This window comes from Pholis gunnellus, assembly GCF_910591455.1.
Source record: "Pholis gunnellus genome assembly, chromosome: 14".
Taxonomy (NCBI): Eukaryota; Metazoa; Chordata; class Actinopteri; order Perciformes; family Pholidae; genus Pholis; species Pholis gunnellus.
In genome coordinates this window covers 6813647-6838157 of record NC_136541.1, presented here as the reverse complement: position 1 = coordinate 6838157, position 24511 = coordinate 6813647, and the positions used below count along the sequence as shown (strand labels likewise).

The following is a 24511-nucleotide window of genomic DNA, read 5'->3' as shown; positions in this document are numbered from 1 at the left end:
ATTTGTGCTGTATTTATCTCTACAGGCAGTCTGAACTGATGTTTGTATTGACCCCCAAAAGATCCGGATGCCGCTGCAGTGAACGCAGTCTACGCATGGACCAGGTTCAACACTTTGGTTGAGATGAATGCATCCTCGCCGAGCAGCACAGCAGCGTAAGATAGCCGAGGTTAACGCATGTGACAGCTATAAACTCAATAATTCATCGGCAACTTTTACTTCTCTTTCTGCAGAGCCCTCGCACAACAGCTTGGCTTTGTGAAATCCTAGTCAAGCTGCAGGGAGGTCAGCGAGCAAGAAGTGAAGCTTACTGAGCAACCCGACACTCTTTGGCAGACACATTTCGGATGCACGTCGACAGTCCGTCCTCTTCGAATACCCTCTGAATGTATTCTTCTTTTTATGACAAGTACAGCGAGGAAGCTCAGGAAGCGGCTAGAGTGAGACAGAGTTGAGCTGTCCAGGAGGGAGATATAAATGTAAAACCCTTTGTACGGTCAGTACCTTGTACATGCATTAACAGACTGAGTCATCAAGACTCATTTCCCCTCAGCAAACCTTTTATTCACTTACTGTACATCCATTTTATCTCGCACAAATGGCCTCAAGTATCCTTGCAAGTGCAAGTAAAAATCTTTATATGCATTGTAGCCAAAATGAATCACCAATTATTGTGATGATGAATGAATCACATTAGCTCCAGTTCCTCAAATGTGATGAAATGCTTATTATTCTCCCCGTCTTATGTGATGGTAATTGAATATTTTGTTTGGTCGGACAAAAGAAGCTCTCTGAATACGTCACCTTGTGTTCTGGGATAATTGCTATCAGCATTTCTCACTATTTTCTCACATTTACCAAATGATTTATCAATTAAAGCAGGATAATACCTGCGACAGTACAGGACAGAAAATCCTGATTAATATGTAAAGCCAAAGACTGCAATGTCTTAATCCAGTTCCTTCAGGTTATTTGATGAAATAAAGTCTGCAGAGGACATTTGACACATTATGTTCAGCAGGGTTAGAAAAAAGAAGATTAAATAGCAAAAATAACAGAACTATTTTATGATCCCGTAGTTGATAAAGTAACTACATGTAAGTGCAGACATTAAGGTCTGATTGTGAAAGTTATTGAAGTTTCTCTTTATTTTAGGAGTTATTTTGTATCTTGTATTTTGGATGGTATATGTTTTTATGGTGTTTTGAAAGCAAAACTTGGGAAAAATCGAATTCATTCATTTGTTGTATTATATGCACGATACTTTTCCTGATAAACAGTTACATTAGTAGTAGTGAGCTACAAAGAAATCTGCTGTATTTACACTGAAACGTGAGCTTTTTGAGTCATCATGACTGTAATAAAGATTTCCATGCAAATCTGACTCGTGTAGTTTGGTTAAGTCCTCATGCAAAATCTCTAAAGACGTCGTGAGGGGCCCCACATAACAAGATTACATGTTTATGGAGATGTTACTGGGACCCAGCACAACGCTTCATTCCTCATATCATAAAAAAGACCCCGTTTGATGAATGTCTCAGTATCGACAGTATGTAGCCGAACAATTAACTGCTGTTACACATCTTCTGCAGTCACGTATTCCTTGGCCATTAGGGAAAACCACCCACTTTAGACAGCCCAGAGATTTTCCAAGATGATTAACGCATCTGCTGCTTCCACACTGGTGCATTATCTGTTCGGACCGACAGTGAATTAAGTACAATGCATAATCCCCCACTAATACCTGAGATTTGAGAGCATAATCCCCTTTGCAGGTGACAGAAAAATCTATTGTCACAAATCCACTTGGGCTCCAAATATCAGCTAAAATAGTCCTCTGTGTGTTTTCGAACAACAGTCTGTTCAGTTTGGAACAACATCATATGAGCAGAATATGGCCAATGTCATCCAAGAAACTAAGAGCAGCAGCTGATACATCCGGACAAAAAGGGAAATAAATCAATAGAATAAAATGGTATTTTACACAAGTAATATTCAGAGGTTCTTGGGAACTAACGCAAGATAGGTCCTGCAAATAAACTGGTGGGTTTTATTGAAAAATTAAAAAAAGAAATATGATTTTATCTGATTAAATGTCTGCCCTCTACCCAAAAGTTAACTTGTTCTGAGCCCATTCTTTCAAATCGCTTTAAAAGTGTCAAAACGTTATGTAAATGATATTTGGTAGTCGACACATACATTTGAAATGATTACCTTTAAAAGTGAGTATTATCCAACAGAAAAACCCAGCCCAATGAAAGTGGCAAGCAGCGCTACCTCACTAGTCACTAAACTAGTGAGAAAGTAGCCGAGTCTCTTCAGGCCTCCCTCAAACACGTAAACATATCATAATGAACGAAAACAACAAACATGGCTACTGTTGGTACTCACAGCTGTCAAGCTAGCAGCTTGTGGAAGACTTCGCTGACAAGCAATGAGTGCACGAGCAGAATGCACTCAGGCAGGCAGCCCAACTGAAATGATTGGACGGGCCTATTACAGTCCCACAACAGCCAGAGACACCAGATTTTTCTTTTGTCAGGACATTCATTTATTTATTGCTGTTGGGATTGAAAGATATATAAACATATAACCATTTTGTTTTGATGAAATACCCACCTTGCTTTTTTGGGGGTATTACAGATCCCCAAGCTTAATATTTGAGGAACCCTTTACCACTTAGGTAACGCAGGTTAAGTCATTTTCTTGAATTTGATACATAATGTATTATGTACAAAGAGTTAACATGTGTAGTTTGGAGCGGCACTCTGTTTTCCAAATTACCACTAGAGCTTTGTGTGTTTCACAAAATACATCTTTCGAAGTCGTTAGCTTCGTTACAAAGGTTTACTGTGAAAATGACAACGAGATCCTTTTGTTATCTTTTGAGTGTTCTCGCCTTCCACAGCTAATTTCTGTTTCGGCGAAAAGTTTCATCTCAAAAGTGCATTGGGCGTTCTTTTTTGTGCCGCACGCTACGGTCAATCTACAGTCAATATAGACAAGGATTGTTATTATTTTGCAAATATTGTCTGCATCTGTTTTGTGTGTTTGAGAGAATGAGACATAAAAGACAGAAACAACGAGTCAGGGAGTGCAGGAGACAGAGAGAGATTCTCTAGTGTGTAGCTCCCTGCAGACGACCTAATTTACAACACCTACATCTTCTTTTTGTGCTTAACTCATTGAGGATTATTGTGGTCATTGTTTATTATTTAATTAAGACGTGTGTGTGTGTGTGTGTGTGTGTGTATGTGTGTGTGTAAACCTCCCAGCATCTCGGCTTTATGGCTCTATACATCTTCTCTCATCACTTCCTTCCATAAGTGAGTTCATATCACCTGCAGGATGTGAGATAAGCCATTACATTATACATCATATTTTACTATTCAACAGCCCAATTGTAGGTGTCATTTTATGAAACAATTTGAACTGAAAATTGATTCACACTCAATTTGTAAGGTGTTGTATTTTGAATCCAAATTGAAAAATGCAACACTTTTCTTTCTCACAATATAAACCGTCAAGAAGCGATGTAGAGGAGGAGGGTGCAGTTTGTGTTCTCCCAGTCCATCTACCACCACTCCATTGTTGAGGTTTTATTTTTTTCAATATCTGTTGTTTTATTTTGTTGATGCAATGTTTTCTGTGGACACTGCATTTTCCCACGGCTGCCGGCTGCATTTTGCTGTTATTTTTTCCCTCCTGCTTTAGGCTGTTGTTTCCTGCCCAAAACCTGTCTCCGTTTTTTTTCTCACGCAGAGTGCACTGGAAATATCTGCACAATTTGCCTACAGTGGCCCACGGGGGACAGTTAAAACCATTCATGTGTGAATATTTGACAAATCAACAAATTACATGTTGACAGGGTGAAATGCGGAAAGGGTACTCCAATTTAGCACAGGGCAATTTGAGGGTCCACGTTTTCAATTTCACAGGCATCTTTTAACTTTCAAGGACATTTCTGCTCTATTAGTTTTTGATCAGGCTGGACCCATAATGCAGTGCGCATATGCATGTGAGCGTGTGGTCTCAGCCTCATGAGTTTGTTAAGTATGTGTGTCACAAAAAAAGCTCACACTTACCAGGAGATAATATCATGAAAAAATCCAGCACCTCCCCCGGCTACTTAATTATTGTTTTTACCTACAATGCCACTTATATGATTCATATAGTTGATTAACTAAATAATTATTAACCTGCAAACATTAACATGTAAATCATGTTTCTAGTTGTTTTGAGGGATGCACTTAATTTTTTTTCCTTCATAATGATGCTGAATGCACTTATTGTAAGTCACTCTGCAAAAAGAGTGTAATTTCATTTAACGTGAAGCCCACAATGATTTGCCAATTACTGCACAATGCGCTAACAGCAGCATGTTGTTTTGAGCCTGTTGTCTGAACAGACATATTTAATTTAAAGAGCATTCCTGCAGTGCGGGGGCGGCCTGCAAACCGAAACCTGTCATTGTGACGGCAGACGTTTAGGTAGCCATAGAAGGGCCTGAACACACTTAATTGAGGGTTGAGGTAATATTCATTACAACAGTTTTGCACTCCACTATTTTTCTCGAAAATGTATGACTTTATAAATTTGCCATTTTCATTTTAGAGAATTTCAAAAGATTTTATTGTATTTGTATGCACCCGACCAAAGATCTGGACAATTTCTCACCTCTTTTTGTCCACTTGGGGGCAGTGCAACAAGTTGTTAACACTTATGTTGATGAAAGTGCTCAATTACCAGCCTATTTACACATTGAGCAGTTACAGAACAACATTATTATCCATTCGCACTCATGCTTAAGGAATCTATGTTGAATACCCACTCTCCTTTACACTCCGGTTTGGCCTCTACTAACCCCTGAGTGAAATACCTGGCTCTTAAGCTGCTAAACACTCCACTATTTTCACCAGCCATGCAGTCACTGTTTTGTGTTTTTGTGCTTGGCAGGAAAGGTTCAGTGATTACCAGGACTTCAAACAAAACAGCTGCCTGCTTCGGTTGAAAAATGATGCTGATTGGAGCTCCGAGAATGAACCAAAACAGTAAAGTTGCCATACCGAAACAATAAGCTGAAAGATGCTAAAATTCTTTGTAGCGCTCAGGCGAACTGCAGCTCTCCTGCCACCAAGTGTCACCTTTCGGCTGGTAACAAGTGCAGGCAGCAGCTGGGAAAGTCGACTTCAAACTGGAAAACTGCTGGGGGGGTGAATCACTGGCTGCCTGGGTAAATAGGGGTCGGGTAATTGAAAGGAAAACACTCATCATCTGCCATCAAGGTGTCCAGTTGCTCCACTGCAGCGGCTCAGTGACTGACAGCAGGAAACTGTGGCTGAAACGCTCCCCGTTGTGGTTGCAATGTGTGTTCGACAGTGTGTGCGAAGGCAGAAAAGTTTGTTTAGTCTATCCTCAACGGGGAACGGTGTCAACAGTGACTCCAAAAGTTTTAGTGATGAGACTTGGGCCGTCTGGAGCGGGTAATGAACTTCAGTGAAATCTACAATTAACTATCTCATCAAGACTGAAGACAAAACGGACCTGAAAAAAAAACAGCTGCAATCCGATTTTCAGTGTTCTTCTAAAATATTCATGACATCGATATCTCAGCTGTCTCCAAGGCTCAATGTGCACTTGAGAAGCTTTTTCAAAAGGGTTCCCTGAGTGTCAGAAATCCCTCTTTACACACACACACACACACACCTGTCGAACGCGATGGAAAAGTGTTTTTCCAGACATCTCACGAGTGTAAATTCTGGTTTTAGTGTCTGGAAGAAAAACTGTTGCTGGCAGAGAAATAAATCTATAATATCACCTTCCAACTTTATCACTGCTTTTTGAAAGACAACAAAGGATCCCAATAGAAGATTAGCTTGACACGATGTGTCATTCTCTCACAACAAAAATAATGTTTTAACGGAACGAACATTGAGAAGAGTTCTCGTTTTTTTAGCCTCGTTAGAAAGAGTAAGAGGGCTCTGTGGAAGGTAACATTGATCCTCAAACCCCCCCCCCCCACACACACACACACACTAAAACCACTTCTGTTTAGGAGCCACTACTGAAGCTGCTTACTCTCTTACTCAGCATCTTACAGTCAGTTATCATATCCTCGTTGACCTCACCCCCGCTGCCTCCGCACGTGGTATTTTATTCAAAAGTTTAAGTGGATTTTAAGTGAAGTTTGTGAAGTCGAAGCTTCAGGAGACAATCTGTGCCGCATCAATAACAATGATTGAATGAATGATTGAAGCAGTGCATCATTGTGATTTTTTCCTTATCTGAACCCCGGAGGATGAGAAGTTATATATGTGTAAGTAAACTAATAACACTGAGATAATGCAGATTTATTCATTAAATGAACTCATCTGGAAAATGTGTTTTCTGTTAAAGAGAAGAATAATGTGAAAGCAAGATGGCGCAGCACTATGGCGACACTGGATCTATAAGTGAGCACAAACAAGCTATGTACTGAATGGCATATTCTGCAGTTAATAAACTTGGTGAACAACATGTTACAAACTGGACCCAGCGGTTGGCAAAACACCTCGAGGTCCATTTATCAGCCTTTTCTGAGATTTCTCTCACTTTGAGGTAAGACCGTTTTGTCAATCTTAAAACTGGCTCTAATTCAAACCCTTTGCATCCAAACTCAAAAATCAATACCGAGGTGGAGCATGGTGACAAATTAAGAGGTGGGACAAGTAGTTTAAAATGCCTTGGGCAACTCATAAACAAAGGATAAAATTGAGGAAATAAAAATGAGCAGTGTCCGATTTTATTGACCATCAACGCCCCTCACGTCTCTCGATCCTCGCCTCCTTTATTCACTCTATGATGCAATCTTCTCCGATCTCTTTATGCGCACTTTGTGCTTTCAAGTGATCACTGACCTGTGTTTTCTATCTGCTCCTATCTGGCTTTGTGCTCTTTTTGTCTCTGGCAGTGCTTCCCTGGTGTGTCTGCAGTAATCTGGTCAGTCTCTCTCTCTCTCTCTCTCTCTCTCTCTCTCTCTCTCTGCCCTCTGAAAACCAATTAACCCTATCAGCCATATCTGGGTATCACTAGATAAATCCATCGCTGCTCCCTCCGTGAGGGTGTGTGATGAACATATAACTTTCTCGTGGTCACCGGACGGACGCAAACGCACATACCTGGACTGTTGCCATGGTAATGGATTAAGGCCCAGCCAGCGCTCTGCCTGAATGTTTGTCACCAGACAGCGAATCAGTGTGTGTGTGTGTGTGTGTGTGTGTGTGTGTGTGTGTGACAGGAGTTATCAGTCTCCTGCAGATAGACGGAGGTGGGGCCTCTCATCCTATCATTTGGCCCGGTCAGTCAGCGCAGGGAAAGACAGACCACAGGAGAGACAGAGAAAGATTTCACCTTATCTCACTTAATGGAGATTGAGTTGAATGTGTGTGTGTGTGTGTGTGTGAGGGGGGGGGGGGGGCTTCCTGTGTGTTCATATGAGCATATGTGTCAGGAAGAAAAAGGAGCTGACCTCCCCCAAACAGCAATTGTAGCTAGCCACTGCAGGTCTGTCAAACCATGTTCAAGCGTTGTGCACGAGGCTGCAGTAAGAGTGAGTGATACCGCAGCGGAGTGATGCCTTTGCCATTGCCACCGCTGTAGCGGGTTTACTTTCTTACAGACTAAACCGACTTACGGAGAGTCACAGACTCACCGAGGGGAGGGTTTTTTGCAGTAACTACTACAAACAGGCAGTGGATTAGTAACGTTACAAAGCATAGAGAGTAGAGCATGACTAGAATCTGACAACTGAATGCTTCATCCACACACTCTTGTCACAGTGTAGGAAAAGCACATGAGTGACAACTTTGTTCAGTTCATCCTCTGTAACCAGTGTAGCATTAAAGCATGCGGGTATAGCAAACTAGCAAGCTAACTAGAATACAGCTGGCTAGTTACTGATCATAACAACTAACAATTGCCGTTTTCTTCTGTCTCAAAAACCATAGAAAACAGTTAAATGTCCTTATTCCTCCTATTCTATTTCTGGTATACACTGTTTGGAAGATGGTCCCGGATGCTGAGAGTTTTGACTTATCAGCTCAGTTTGCTCTTATTTAACTGTAGCTTATGAATTTGAAATCTGTGTGACGGCTTAACTGTCTGAAGGGAAGAAAAGTACGGATCTGCTAACCTTTGAGGGGGAAATCTGCCGCAGTTATTGTAAACTGCGTATGTGTCGTGTAAGAGCGGAAAAGCTTGACAGGATGGTAACAGTAACTAGGGAAACGGTCACCTGGTATAAGAGAAACACATGAGAGAGAAAAGGAGAAAGAGAGCTTGTGTTCATTAGAGCCTGGGTGAACATTTGTGACTAAATGCACTCGACCATGTGTTCTTAATAAAAGATGATGATCCCTTCATTCTCCGGCCACCTGGGAAACAGGAGGCTCATCAAAGCTTGATTAGATGCTGCAGTCAGCCATGCACACAAACACACACAAACAGAAACACACACCAGGCTATGTATTTCTAATTCATAACCTAACATCTTCAATCATACTCGCTGCAGCATGTTTCCTGCTTTATGAGAGCTTGGCAGAGAACACAAAGAGCGAGGAGGGAAGAGCGTCACAGAGCTGGCGTGGGGCCAGAATGACAAATTTGCTGTAATGACTTTCTGGCAGTCCGGACACAGAGGAGCTCCCAAGTAAAGCGAAAGGCCGGGCCACGACGGGCAATTCAATTACGGTTCCGCCTCGGTGTAGTCGATAGACGCAGATCGGGGCAACATCAACACAGCAGCCGGTGATGATATGCTACTCTGCTGCGCTGAAACAATGAAGCGAATAATTTGTTGTGAGTAAATAAGTGCAGGACCGCACTCCCAATATAAACTGTTCAGTAAATTTGTTTTATTGCAGGGATCTGGGCTGAGATGTCCGTGTGGAAATAAAAAGTGAAACTGCAGTACAGCCCTTCTTGCTCTTTCTTATTTGTCGAGGGGTTCAGAGCTGAATTAAAAATGCGGGAAAAGAATATATTGGACTGTTCTTTTTTTTTTTTTATATATTATGAACAAAAGGAGCAATGAAATCAGACTAATTCTGCCCTTTATACGATACACTGACATATACAGTGAATGTAATGGTTTTATTCCTAATTAAAGGTTATAATGGTTTGAAAGGTTCATTGGAAAGGCCAAATAGTCTCAAGAGAGCAAAGCTAAAATAACACTGGAAATTAAAATCTCAGCATACACGATGATTTACTGTGCAGAATTAATTCACACAGACTACTCAAACCAGCGGGAAAAAATCCAATGCATTTGATTCAGGGTACAAAAGTCTATTCATGCAACGTCATCGCAACTCAACACAATTTCTTACTGAACGGATAAGTTGTGATTTATTATGTCTAATTGTCGACAGATTTCCTAAGAAGAAGGGGCATTTTACACTGGAATATTACAGGAATATTGATAGCGAGAGCAACAGGTTAGCAGTGTTTTGATGTCGTCTCTCTGTCCTCACACACACACACACACACACGTTGAAACACACAGAAGAGGAGAGGATGAAAACTAATGCGACAGTAAATGACCGCAAAATTCATAAGGACTCTCACACTGAGCTGAAATTAATGAGTGCGCATAAATTAGATGGATAAAATATGTCGTATCCTTCTTTCAGGGGTCCTGTTGGGCCCAAGGCAATGGTACGCCAACACTGCAAATATATTATATTTATAACTTATCAATTAATTTCCCATAAGATTCATTAAACAACAGTATATATAGATACAAAATTGCATCAATAGTTAAAGAGGATTGTATCCATATAAACAAGCTTCATGTCACAAATGTATTTCTGTAAGAGCTCGTTGCAGCTCTCCATTTGGGCTACAAGAGTGAAATATTAAAATCAGTTTTTCATGGCTGCTCCTCTCCATCAAATGAAAATACTCTAAATGCCATTTTAAACACATCTCCCAAAAGTATTTTAAGAAATCTTGGGATCTCCACTTTGAATTAAAAAAAGGATCAGGGAAATAATTGGCAGTTAGTTTTAGAGTTAACAATGCTGCTGTCTGCTTAACATCCCAGGACCCTCTATATTTAAGGTCCGAGTACATTTTAGCCAAGTCAAGAAAATAGACTGCAAGCTCACACATGTTGTCCATAAAAAAAAATGCAAAACCTGAAGTATTCAGCAGAGACACCGGGAGTAAACAAGACCGATACAGAATACAGTCTGGTGTCGAGACCACGGTGTGACAAAACCAGAGTACAGTTAGCAGCCGCCCGAACATGACGGCATCAAGAGTCAGAGAGACAGAAGAGAAACAAGTGACTACCACAGACAGACAGAGAGAACAAAAGACTGACAGACAGAAATAAAGGGAGACGGGGAGAGGAAGAAAAAGATGATGATGATGTTTCTAATCATAATAAGACAGTACCTCTCAAAAAGAATGACAGGCAGGGTCAGAGCTGCCCCATCGGAGTTGGCCGGCATGTGTCACTCAGAGGAAAACCAGACTCGTACAGAAAACATACGCACAGCTGCCACCTGACATGCATAGACAGAGAGTCACTGGCAGGCCAAAGGAGAGCGTCAGGGAGGTGAAGGGCAGAGAATCAAACCCACCTGACATTTTGACTAATATGGGGCCAGATGGTTGCTGTGGCTTGTTGCTTTGACCTGCTGTGCCAAACCTGCTCTCACAGACATATGAGTCTCCGGTTGTGACACAAACAACTGTGATGCTGTAAAAAAAGAGAGGCACTCTCCAGAGGCAGAGGAGTCTCTCTCATCACATCTAACCTCTCCTGCATTAAGGGCATTCAATACACACAAACTATAACACCCCCAGCTGGAAACTATAAGCACTATGAAGCTAATGTGTGGCCTAAACAGCTAATGTTTGGCATTGTTGCTTCACAAATAACTAACCAACAGTGAAGACCCACTGCGAGCAAACGAATCATGTGAAAAGGTCTTCGTCACTTTTCTTTCTACAGTCAAAAATAAGAAACCTCTCATGTTCTACAACAGTTTATGTGACTTTGTGTCAAGCAGCATTTTGGTTTTGTTTGTATCTGTAAACTTGTGAAGTTTTTGTGAAATATTCACCTCAATTACTCATTTTCAGGGTCACTGGTCAGTCCTGTGTCACCTGAACTTCCACCTTGGTTTGCAGTTATATGCTTCTGTCCCTTAGAAAATGAAAAGATGCAAACTTTGAGTTTGTTTCCTCTTCATTCATGTCATGCTGCCATTCAGGTAACATGTTGCCCCTCCACTAAAAAAACGAAAAAACCTTGTAGATAAAATAAGCGACGAAATCAGGGGATTATGTAACCTGGTTCCCTCCCAGAATGCAAAGTAGGAAAAGTGCAAATATATCTAAGATAACACATACATTAAGGTACAAATCCAGAATAAATATAACGTCAAAATCAGGTCAACAGTGTGAATCATCAAAATATAAAGAGGTTAACAGTAGGGATCAGTCTAGGTGAGTTGCATATATGTATGCACAGTATCATAGCATAGGTAAAGTAAGTGTAAGAATTCATATGCTAACTGGTTATTTATGTCCATAGGTGGGGAAACAGGAATAAAATGGCATGATGAGCACAAAACAGGCAGCATGAAGACATCCCGCAGGACAGCTGGGGACTTAATGTTTCCCGCTGCTTGTTATGTAAGGTAAGACGCACACATTCACACTGGAACTAACACACACAGGCTGTGTTACACGCTGCATGTCCCTCAAACCTACACCTAGATGATACAGTCAAATGACTCACCCTTCCCAATTTCACATCAGGAAGAATGTGGGACACCATCTGCCTCCCCCCCAATAATGAAAAAGCCTTCTTCAATTTCCCCATGACTTTGAGATATTGCTCAGCCTGCGTGGGTGTCAGACAGTGTGTTTGAGTTATTCTCAGATATCTCTGGAAGAATCTGTTAGTGCATCGACTAAGAGACAGAACTATGACAAGCATATAATGATATCATGATTCTTTACTTTTTGAAAGTGGGAGCAACTCTAGCATGACACGACTGTATTTCCTAAAGACAACCCAAACTGTGGAATTGTTTTTATGTAATATCATTAGTACATTGTTTGACAGCAAGAGACACGACTACAAATGGATGCTCCGTGTCTGCTGGATGTTCCATAAGCAAGTGTGTGCTAACACTTTACACGATAATGATAACATGTCAGGGTTGTGTGTCTGTTAGCTCGCTGTTGAGTTATTCTGCTTCTCACAGGGGTCAGAGGAAAAAGCTGAAAACACAACATTTGCGTATCAACTTATAGAGTTGAAATGTCAAACGTGTTATCAAACAGTAGCCAAATAAAAGTAAAGTAACACACACACACACACAGCAGACACGTAGCAACATTAGCATCTATTTGGAGTCATGTTTCTGTCCAAGTGATTAATGTTAGTTAAATGCAATCTCCATTTATATCTGGCGTCAAGTGCTCAACTAGCTTACTTGCTGTTCGTTAACTTTGTCCGACATTAACTTTGTCTGACACTAACTTTGTTCTCCGCTAACTTTGTTCTCCGCTAACTTTGTTCTCCGCTAACTTTGTTCTCCGCTAATTTTGTTCTCCGCTAATTTTGTTCTACGCTAATTTTGAACTAGTTTTGTTTGCGTTGCTTATTACACCCTACGCTAACTACAACCTACGTAAACTTTGTTTTACGCTAATTTTGTTCTCCGCTAATTTTGTTCTATGCTAACTTTGTCTGTCGATAACTTTGTTCTCCGCTAACTTGGTTCTTCGCTAACTTGGTCATAAAACCAAAACAAGAAGCTGAACATGACAAAATGTTCATGGGAAGTGCAGAAATGGCTTCTGAGGGTTTCTCATTATTCATCCTCATTTGATCCATTGTTGATATAAAAAAAACTATTAATTAGTGTAGCTTTAAGCTAAGTTGAGGACCCAACATGGCCCATGTGGACCGTTTCTCAATGAATCCCAACATGACACTTGTAATTAGGTGTTTCATTTCTTGATTAAACTTGTTTCATGGAGGGGGACCATATTTCTTGAGACTGAGCCTCTGAAGAATTACTCCGTTTCTCATCTGACTTCAGACAGAATGTTTACCTTGGGGCTTCTCTCCACATGCATGTCATACTCCTGTTGTGACATAATGAAAACCCATCCAGTGAGACGAACTCCTGTGAAGCAAAGAGCACTTCGTTTTTGTAAGTCAGAGGAACCGACATCAGAAACTTAAGTCTCGCCCCGGGACTCGAGCTTTGGAGCTCTTTTGTCGTCATCCAGTGGGATTCAGCCCCATGAAAATGTACTGTTACTATTGTCGGAGAGGTGGTTGACCCAACGGTGAGACAATGCACGTCCCATTGAGAATCACTACTGTGAAGAAACCCTGTCACATAAATAACAAAAACAGATGATCTACTGGCAGAGAGACAGCGAGTGAAAATCATATCACAAGGCCATGTACATTACTCAGAGCACTCCACTTTTCATTTTCAGTCCTTTCTTCTCATTTCACTTCATTTCTTTTCTTCCTTCTTTCTTTATTTCCATCTTTTCAACTGTATTGCCTTCTTAAACTTTTCCCTTCTTCCCTTCCTTTCCGTCGTTCCAACTTTTTGTCCCGGGGTCAAGAGCTAAATGTTTCACGCCACAACATATTTAAAGATGAGGATGCTTCACTAACTAGATTATGTCCTTTGTTTCATTAGTTTTGCTACAACTATTTGCATTTTTTTTTTTTACTTAGTTAAACGTTATTAAAAGTCTTTCCCTGCTATTACTGGCCGCTTCAACTTTTGACAACCAACCTATGACATCTTTTAAATAGAAGTATTATTGTTGTTTTCTTAACTTGAAGATAGTGCAAATTGCAGCACTTCTAGAAAAATGTAATTAAGGTTAAATCGGCTATTTTGTACGTGAGGAGGGTGTAAGGACAAGTATAAAGATCTAATCGCAGTCGATAGCTGTTCAAGGACGATTTATTCATTAGTATGTTGCTGTGAAAGGAGGGAAGCATGGAGAGCCTGGGTGTTGTCAAAGTTTTTTGTTAACATGGCTGCAGTGTAATGTGGTATGCATACCAATCAGCTCTAATTAAATTAATAAAAGTCATACTGTAGCAGTCGTAAGCAGCTTCCTCATATGTCTCTTTTCCTTTCTTTACTTCTTCTTTCTTCCCTTCTACTTTACAGTAATTGTAAAAACCCTTCACTTTACGTCATTGGATGCAGATAAGCTCATGGGTGAAGAAACATTAATCAGACTTTTAAAACAAATGTGTAGTGGATGTACTCTGAAGAGATAGACAGTATGATCTATTGGGATGTTAAAGCTACTCCGTATGATTCATAGCCTTGTATAGCTGGGGTCAACAACATGGCAGCTCTGGGAATGAGAGGTCTAAAAGCGCAGTATCATTCAAGAGACATTTTACACCCTTCAGCTGAATCTCTTCTAAGTGAATTATGTGACAGATGTTAACTCAATGGCTGCAGCGGGCCAAAAGGGTCATAAACTTTGTTGGCATGGATCTGTAGTTGTAGCTAGATGACACTGCTTAGCTGAATTATATTGGTTATGCTATGGAGCATGCATGATGGGTGACAAAGTTTTATTCAGCAGGTAACTTCAGCTGAAAAATGATGGAGATGAAAGTGGTGTCTCAGCAGCTAACTTTACTTTAATTTCAGGGTACAACATTTTTGTATTTTTTTTTGAATGAACAAAATATGCTTATTTTCTCAAAGGAATTTGTTTTATGTTGTTATAACACAACCAGCTGTCCAAACAAAATACAATGTAAAAATGACCAACACTAATTAAAAGGATAATTTAAACCAAGAATTATCTGATGGAACAACACAAGAGTCTACTCTCTGAGGTGCTTTGAGCTGAATGCTAGTTGTCTAACATGCTCACAATGACAACGTGTACACAGTGATATTAAGAAGACATTTTTACCAAATCTCTATTTTAGTTTGTTGTGTTGGCATGTTAATATTGACTAATTAGCAGGAAACACAAAGTACAGCTGAGGCTCATTTTGCAGGTATTTAGTCATAAACCAAAGTGCTGAACAATACAATGTGTTGTCCTTTGACATCATGTTTGCTCTAGAGACGAAAAGCTAAGGGATCCCCAAAGACATTCATCCTGAGGGGAACATAAATATCTGAACAAATTCCACGGCAATCCATTCATTAGTTGTGATAGTTCAGTCTGGACCAAAGTGGTGTACTGACCAAGAGACCAAAAACAACAACATTGCCATCCCTACAGCCACGCCTGTGGCTAAAAAAGGATAAACAAGATCAATCTAACCAGGCATTTAGTGCCAGCTTTTATAAGTAGACGTTCTTGATGGTACAAAATGCATGGACAAGATTCAGTCAGTACTCACAATCTAACACCTATAGCTCTATGGTTACTGCTGACATTCTTGGGGTTTGTATCAGCAGTGAAACAAATAGAAATCAGTCAGAGGAGAAGAATAATCTGTGTGTCATGTGTATTGTTCTGAATCACTGGCCACAACCTTTGGCTCATAACTGGATGGAAGCATGTTGTTCTGTCACCCAATAAAGTAATACGCCCGCGGTTTGCCCTTGCCACGGCCGAGCACGGAGCTGAGATAGTCGACGGAGTGGAGATAAGGAGTTTTTCAGGCTGAGCACTGCGAGGATGGAGCCCCATGGGGCACGTAAGTCCACAATGTGGCCAGTCAGCTTACTGCACAGCAGGAGTTTGTGTGTGTTTGTGGTAAGATGTGTATGTGTGTGTGTGTGTGTGTGTGTGTGTGTGTGTGTGTGTGTGTTAGGGGAAATAATGCAGTGAATATAAAAAAGAAGGGTTCCATCATCATAGAGTAAAAGTAACAACATACCGTAAACCACAACAGCAAAACTTAAGAGAACAACATAAAATTAAAAAGACAAATAAACAGGAAGCTCATCCAGTTAATAGCGTTTGCAGCTAAACTTAAAATGCAAATAGGATTTTCTAATAAATAATGCTGTGAACATAAATATCCTAAAAGCTTCATCAATCACCTACAGAGGCTGGTTTTGAAAAGAGTACATAAATTATTTGTATTTAAAAAAGTGCATTGTGATGCATTATGAAAATCTAAATATTATGCTGATGAGACAACAGAAAATGTCACTCCTGAGTTGATAATAATGGATCTTTACTGGATGCTCTGCTTTCCATTTGCTTTGTAACCCCGACCGCCCCGTGGGAGCCGCACAGTTGCCAGCAGATGAGACTGTAAAAACACTTGTGTGCTGAGTGCTGAAGTTAAGAAATGAGTTACAGGGAATACAACCACTATAAACCCCACAAACAGTTGTTCCAGCAAAGAAACAAAGGGAGGAAAGACTGTGTGTGTAAGATGAATACTGCTGGCAGCGCCAAAAACTTTCATTACGCTGTTTAATTCATAATACTTTCCCCATGTGCCTCTCCATTTTTTATACCTGACATAGTTCTTGGGAATTATGCAAAAAGGTAAAACTTCGACAAATATGAAGTCTCTGTTGACACAACTTGAGACTAAACAACAACGCGTATTGTAACTCATAGATTATATATATTTTTTTCTGATTCATGTTGTAACCAGAGCAGCCCACTCATGTAATATGCAATACCACATGGCAATTACATTTGCTTTATGAATGCATCACACTTACACCTACATTGGTTGCTGTTAGCAGCAAGACAACGTAGACAACTTCTTACACATAAAAAGATGTTTGACCTTTGAATGCACTATGCAGACTGGCACTTCTCACGTCAAAAACACCCACTTCAGTTTAAACTCAACACCTGCTAAGCAGTCATTGCAACAGATTTTTCTCTTTTCACACGTTCAAAGAAATCAGAAGTTTTTCCTTTTCCACCATATACTGTATAAAATCAGCTCCTGTCATCCGACAATTTAGAGAGCAGTGATTTAATGTTGTGGATGATGGAAATCCACTTTTATGCAGATCATCAAACAAACGAAGATGAGAGAGAATAACTGACTCAACATGATGTGAAATGGACGATCATTTAGCTCGCCTGATCACAGAGTATCTATCACATTTTCCCAAAGATGTCTCCGAAGGCAGATGTTCAAGGATGGAAGCAGGTGGAGGACAGCAACTCTTCAAAAGACATTAGACGGTTGAAAGTCACTCCTACAATCAAACAGGACTAAAACATAATCAACTCAGAGTGATGCAGAGTTTAAAAGGAGGGTTTGTTCAAGGACGGCAACATCTGTGAAAAGAGAACCAAGAGGTGCCGTCTATGTTTTTAAATGTGTTTACATGTATATGCTAATTTCTACAACTTTCAATGAGTTGTCAAGCCAAAGTGTTGCATATATTGTTATGTGATTATATGATCCAGTGAGTTATTGTGCTGATATGTCATTACACATTACTATGCAGATTAACCATAGTGGTAGATTATTATCTAAATTGTGATTACTTTCTAGAAATTATACTACAGGTGCCAGATGTACAAACAATGCAAATGCACAAAAAGAATGTATGCACATTATTTCCCCAAGCATAAAGTGGTATTTAAAGCTGTGCAGTGAGAATGTGTGCGCCTCATGCATACCTCAGAGCAGGCGTACGCACAGTTCTCTTGCTGCAAGCGATATGTCTACACAGCATTATGGAAAAATACAAAGATACTTTTATGAACTTCATTTTAAATTATTCATGAGTGTCAAGGATCGCTTCATTTTATCCTGGATTGTAAAGTTTCAATACGAACTCTGTAACATAATCATTGTTCATCTTTCTGTTGTCAAATAATGATGACAGAGATTTCTCATTGACAGGTCTACTGAATGGGCACAAGTATCGCTCTGCAAACAAGTGTCTCAGGACGTATCTGCGTCCATTTATGCCCAACTGTGGGGACAGAACCAGGCATATGTGAGGCTTTATAAATAGAATGCATATGAGTATTTCTGTCTGCTACATAGATAATATGCAACATCTATATCCAGCTTGAGCAAAAATAAGCCTTCTCTCTGAACATCCTTGGGTTTTAAAGGTAAACACACTCTATGGAACATAATAGGAACAAAATGCGCTTCATTTGGTTCAGCGCTGGTGCGCTGAGGCTTGATTCCAAAGTCTATAATGCTATTCATCACAATAATAAATGCTATTATAACAATCAGCGTCTTCTCGGAGTGTTTGGAGACTAAATACTAAAGATATGCTGCTGTGATGGAAGATTATCCAAAACAAAGGATAACAAAATAAATGCAAACTGCATGCGGTCTCTTCTCTTCTCCAAAAGTATTTACTGCAGAGATTATTGTCTTGGACTGCGTTTTATAGATGCAGGTGTCATTGTGTCCACCCCCCCCCCCCCCCCCCCACCGATGGAACAAGACAGAGGACAATCATGCAGCATGTTGGCGGCAGCATAGGTAGATATCTAAGCTTCACCTTCACTCATGGAAAGATAATCAACCCGCTGGAGTGTTTAATATGCCCGCTGAACCATAAAGCTCCTCGTATAACCGCTCCACACTGCGCACAGGCAGGGATGGACGTTTTACCGTCCTTGACAGGCCAGTGCATCTCCTCTGTCTTAGACTGATGCGCTGCTGCTCCGAAGAGAGAGAGCCCTCTTCTGATCAGATTCGTTTGAGGAGCGCTCAAAGACCTACTGTAGTGTAATGTTTCAACTATGACTCCTAATATAACGGCAGAATTGTTTTGGCTGGAGGTTACATTCGGCCGCTGAAACGCTGGAGGATTGTTCAGAGCCCCAGTTGGAGTTTGAGCTCCAGGTGTCAGCACCAGTTTACCGACCCAGTGGCGGAAGAAAATGTCCATGTCCATGTGGGGGAACGAGACAAAGCTCGGCTTGAGGTCTGAGTGAAAATAGGAGGGTTAGGAAGAACGAATGAAGGCGGGAGCGAAGGACAAATGAATGAGTGAGGGGAGCATTTAGAGAGCGCAGATGAAACCGCAAAACATCATCCTCTGAATTGAAGTGATCGGACTTAAAATACGCCCCTTGACAGAAAATCAAGGAAAAAGTTTATAAGATAGCAAACAAAAGTAAAAACTAAAAAGAAATCTTAATATTAAGAATTTAGTGAGAATACAGTCAGAAAGTAACTGTGTGAAGTGCTGCAACACATACTAGGATTTAAGTAGCCAATTAGTTGTATTGTACTTAATCTATATGAAGAAACTGTATTAGGAAGAGATTTATATTTGGTTGAAATACTATTAATAGCAAGTAAACAAGCTATTAGGGGAAAATAGCTCCTCTGACAAAGATCTCTGGCAAGCTTTTGTTTTCTAATTGGAAGAACAGACTCTTGAGACTACAAGAAGCACAACTAGAAGAGGAAATGTACAATATTCTGTAAATTCCCACAGCAGCAACATCGGAACAGGGCAACAAATGAATCAATTACCAAGACTGATAATGTGGAGGCCTTTTATCAGCTTTTGTTCCTGCTGCTGCTGCTTTTATTTAATGTTGTGTTGAAAATCTCTAGCGATAAATTATTTTGTGCACTCCTGGATTTGGATACACACCCAAAGGTTATCACTTTTTTTCTTGGCCAACAAGTTAAATCTCCACCATATTTCATTGAAACCTGCACGCTATCTTTCTGGGATGGATTAAGCCATGCCCTGCTTGGCTTCATGATACAGCAAAAAACATCAGTGGGAATTTTGTGCATAAAACAATAAAACGATATCAGCTCTCTGATTGGACAAAATCCTCTTTTCAAATACAAATGCTGAAAAAACTAGGCTCACCTTTACACCAAAAATGTTCAGTGGTTGAAATGTGCTATCGTTAGCAACCAAGCATTATCCTTGTCCACACCTTGGCTTCTCTTTATTATAAACAGAGAGCGGCTGCTTCAATGCCACTGGTGCTTTGTAGCTTTTTAAAGGTGTCCCCTTAAGCCTCCGCCTATCTGCTGTCCTCATTATACCCTCTTTATATGATAAGCCAAATAGGACTAAGCCACCTCTGTGAGATACTGAAGGCCATTTGACTAAAGGTTATTTTAAGATAAATGTCAGCTATTCCCTGTCGGTAGTAGACTTTGAAAGTCTGTTCCAAATGTCCTTTCTTATACAGCTGCACTGACAATAGAGAGGCAGAAAGATCTCCTGCTGCACATCACACATATTCACCACTAACAGCTTTAATAATTTGTTTGCTAGTACCCAGTAGGGAAGCATAAAGCAGAACACAACATTGATAACTGGTTTGAAATTGAATTTTGAAAGTAATCAAGGCACAAAAAGCTCTGATGGAAAAATAGGAACCTCCCATCTTGCTTCTTGTCATACAACAGCTATACGTTCCTTTGCTCTGCCATTTGATATGCAAATGTGCCAAATGTGATTCAATTAATTATTCACAAGCATGTCATTAAGGTCAGTCGCCCCCCATGTTTTCCAGACAGCTTTACACCTGGTGAGTGGTTGTTGAGGAAGTTCATGTTATTAAGCTCTATGCAGGAAATTAGAGCACTGGTCCCAGTAGGGTTGGAGTCTTGGAATGCGATCAGGATGCCATGAGAAATTAGTTTGCAACCATCTGCCTGCTCTTTTCTCAATATGTTCAAAAATGTGCAAAGAGGAGATTATAGCCATTGACGGCCAAATAAATCCCAAATAACAACGGATAAAACATAACTCAAAGTGAGAACAATGAACTAAATAACAGAGCATCACACATTCCTAATCATCTAAATGCAGAGAGAACAGATCATGTTTTGGTGTTTTGTGCATGGAGCTGCAGTTAGAGCAATAGAGTGCTGCAAGGATGACATATTTTTGTAGGCCAACACTGGAAGTTAGCATCGCACTGGTTTCCTCGACAAAAAGCCAATGGGATATTTCCATTGGTTTATGGATTATTACAGAAAATACAAACTCAAATTCATGATACTTTCATGTTTCGTTGAGCAAGATAATCTCAAGAAAATTCAAACAAGCTTGTTAACAAAAATAGCATTATGTTTACCAAACACCACGGTTTAGTCCTAATTCTGATCCTCTTTTCTTATAATGGTACCCATGAACTATGAACTGGTAACCATATTTCTATATGGTAAATGGCTTTTGTTTAGCGCCTTTCTTCAATCTTCTTCAATCAACTCGAAGCTCTTTACACTACATGTCAACATTCACCCATTCACACGCATGACTACCCTGATGAGAGAGGCTGCCATACAATGTGTAAACCTGCTCATGAGATTATAATCTAATCTTGCACACACACTCAGACACCGATGGCATAGCCTTCGTGAGCAATTTGGGGTTCAGGGTCTTGCCAAACGACGCTTTGACATGCGGGTCTGGTCGGATGCATGCGTGCTTCAGAGCATGTAAGTCTCTCATGCTGCACTGCACTTGTACGGCGGTTACTGATGACAACGCCATCCTCCGGTTCTCCCCAAAGGTAATCATCGTTAGCTCTGTCAGCACTGCCGCTATCTTTTGCACTGTTCATTCTGCTGGCACCGTTAGCTAACCGCTAGCTCAGCCATCTCCACGTTGAGAGCTGTGTAGAGGCAATAGATACGCTCTGAATTCCACATTGAGCACCTTTAACAAACTGACTGGAGATCTGTAACAGCTAAAAGCCTACATGTGGTGAAGAAGAGCACCGAAAAACAGAATCACATTCAAGATTATTTCTAAAATAGAGATTTGACCCACTGTGTTTAAATATACTTGCCATCTGTTGCAGACTACACTACGGATATGTTGTTGGGAGAGATCAATTTTATCCATGTATTAACGGCGCATTCCTTACCAGTTAAATAGTACGCAAGCAGAGAGCGGAGTGGAGGGTACAAGGGGTTTTAGAGACACCTCTGAAACTTCTAATTAACAATCCAATTTGCTCTAACCATGAAATTATAAAGAAAGAGAATCTCCGGAAGAAATTCAATCAAAACCAAGTTAAAACCCCTTTTAAACCTGACGCTGATGTTTCGTTTGCAGAAAGTTTGCTACAGTGGATTATAATGGATTTGATTTAATATCTTTGTTTTGGATTCAGAGGCTCAGAATTGGTTTGAACATAAGAGGATTATAGTGAATTAGTTCATCTTTGTAGTAGAACCTTCTATCTCGCCATGTGCTCAGAACCCCAATGAATTTCAATATTGTGCACAAGTTTGAAACCAAAATACCACAACGGTACAGCATCATATTGACCCGATTTAAAGCCTATTTCATAAACTGCCCTCTTCCTCCCTTCGCTGTGCTGCTTTGCTTCATCATCTGTTCTGTTGCAGTAGCCCGGCAACAGGGCGTCATCGGTCTTAAATCCTGGAATAATATGCAAGGCCCTCGTGATATGATGGGACCTTGGGTCAGTTTATAATTAAACCCCAACAGAAGCTGCCCTCCACTCTGCAACGTTTTAAAGGTCATACATATGATGGGGGAGAAAGAAATAAAAAAGAGGGATCGTGGAGGAAAACGGCAATATCCCACTGAGCAGGCTAACACAGCCTGTGACCTCCTTCTCCCCAGTGCACATTTACCACAAATTAAGATCTTTCAGAGGAGTTTACAGTACACGGCGCCGATAGCTCAGGGAGATGGGAGTACTGTAAGGAAACATGAAGAAGTCGTTCTCTTAAATTAGCTTTAAATGTGCCCTGCTGATCTCAATTTTGAAACGTGAAACAACTTTCCTTCCCTGAGCTAAATCATTCATGTGTGTGTCAAGACAACCATACGACACTGAAATCGTTTTAAAGAAACAGTAAATCTTGTTCAGAAGGTATGATATATTGAATCAGTACTGTGCGACACCTTTTAGTGAGTCTGGGAATAAAATAATCTATTTATTCTGAAGGATGAAAGAGGCTTTGTGAAAATCTGATAATCTCATAGGATTTTGTCCCTTTAAAGTTTTCTATTGAAATACATTATCTGTTAAGTCATTGTCTATCACCCAAGGAGGTAACACAATGGTTGTTGAGCCTATGGCCCACTGATGAAATTCTGTCTTCATTTTTTTGTGCGATATGTCAATTGTATTTTTAATTGTCTCTATAATTAGACAATAACTTAAATTGGCTATAATTACATTACGTTTCTAATATATTCAATTATGGGTATTTTATTTTTGCAGGTTATATGTAGGACTGCAGAAAATGAGTATGCACATGTGCAACATACATGTTGTCATCTGCCCACGTCTTTGTCCAAATGTTAAGACCATGTGGACTATAAACCTTCACTGCATGTATCTGAACACGTCCGCAGGCTCAAACACCCAAAGCAGTTTAATCAGAAGTGTGTGTGTGTGTGTGTGTGTGTGTGTGAGGCCATTACTGGCCCAGCCATGTACGTATTAGAGTATATGAGGTTCTTAAAGATCCCACGAGATAACGTTAATCCCACCATTAAAGTAATATAAACTTCTCAAGAACAAAACTCTCTCTCTCTCTATAACTGGTATTGTTTGACTTCGGATTGACCCCTCACACGTCACATTCAGCAAGTCATGATACCAATTGAGAGGACTTTTAAAACGGTCAAATGTAAATTATTATACGGTTGATTTTCGGTGGTGAGAATAAACAATAAAGTTCAGGAGCTATATGTCAGGAGTCTGTTAGGTGGCCCCAGTAGTATCAACATTCAGGACCTGTGTGAACCAGGGTTCTGCTGACCACAAACAGAAAGGTTAACGCATTAAAGACAAATCTATGACATTTACTTGATAACTATTTTTTTAATTCTGCTGACATGGCACTGGAGCTTTTCTTATCACATGTATTTAAGTTGTACATTAGTCGCTTGTTAATAAAGCTGAAACAAATCAAGGCAAGCAGTAGACAGATACTGGGATACACTCGTGGGCTTATATAGATCTTTATGCCGTTTCTCTTTGTTGAAAAGCTTGTTAAAAAGAACATTTTATGGACTCATGGCGGTTCTTCAGGCTCTGTGAGGTCTCTCCCCAGCCTGGTAATCCATCATGCGGGAGGACGAGGGAGAATGGCCATGATTTCCTGAATTACCTCCCCTCTAACACACACACACACACACGCACACACATTCCCCTACTTCATCAGCGGCCGGCCACCACACTCTCTGGGAGATGCCAGGTGGTGGAGAGTGAGGGGAAAGACGGGGAGAGGAATGAAAAGGAACAGGGAGGGAGTCTACAGAAAGAGAGAAACAGGCGAAAAAAAGACAAAAGGCAGGAAGAAGAGCAGAGCATGAGGCTAGACAGAGATAGGCAAGCCTATTACACTATAGTCAGGGTTGAATGCATGCTTCCTTAGCAACAGACAAACCGTCTCAAATTGACGCAAGTTGCTGAAATAAACATCATCCCACCCATCCACACCAGCTCACACAGAGCTTTTGTTCTCTATGCACAAAAGGTGTTCTTTCCGTGTGCAGGGAACATTACATTTGAGCCTGTAAATGACTTTGTGAGCTAGCAGGTGGATGCAATG

General features: G+C 40.4%; 1 protein-coding gene across 1 annotated transcript in view; it reads right to left on the bottom strand.

The window, feature by feature from the left end:
• b4galt2 (UDP-Gal:betaGlcNAc beta 1,4- galactosyltransferase, polypeptide 2) overlaps positions 1-24511 on the bottom strand; it is a gene marked incomplete at both ends in the record, with an annotated part of 119957 nt that overhangs the window by 30778 nt on the left and 64668 nt on the right. The gene's annotated exons all lie outside the window — the stretch shown is intronic.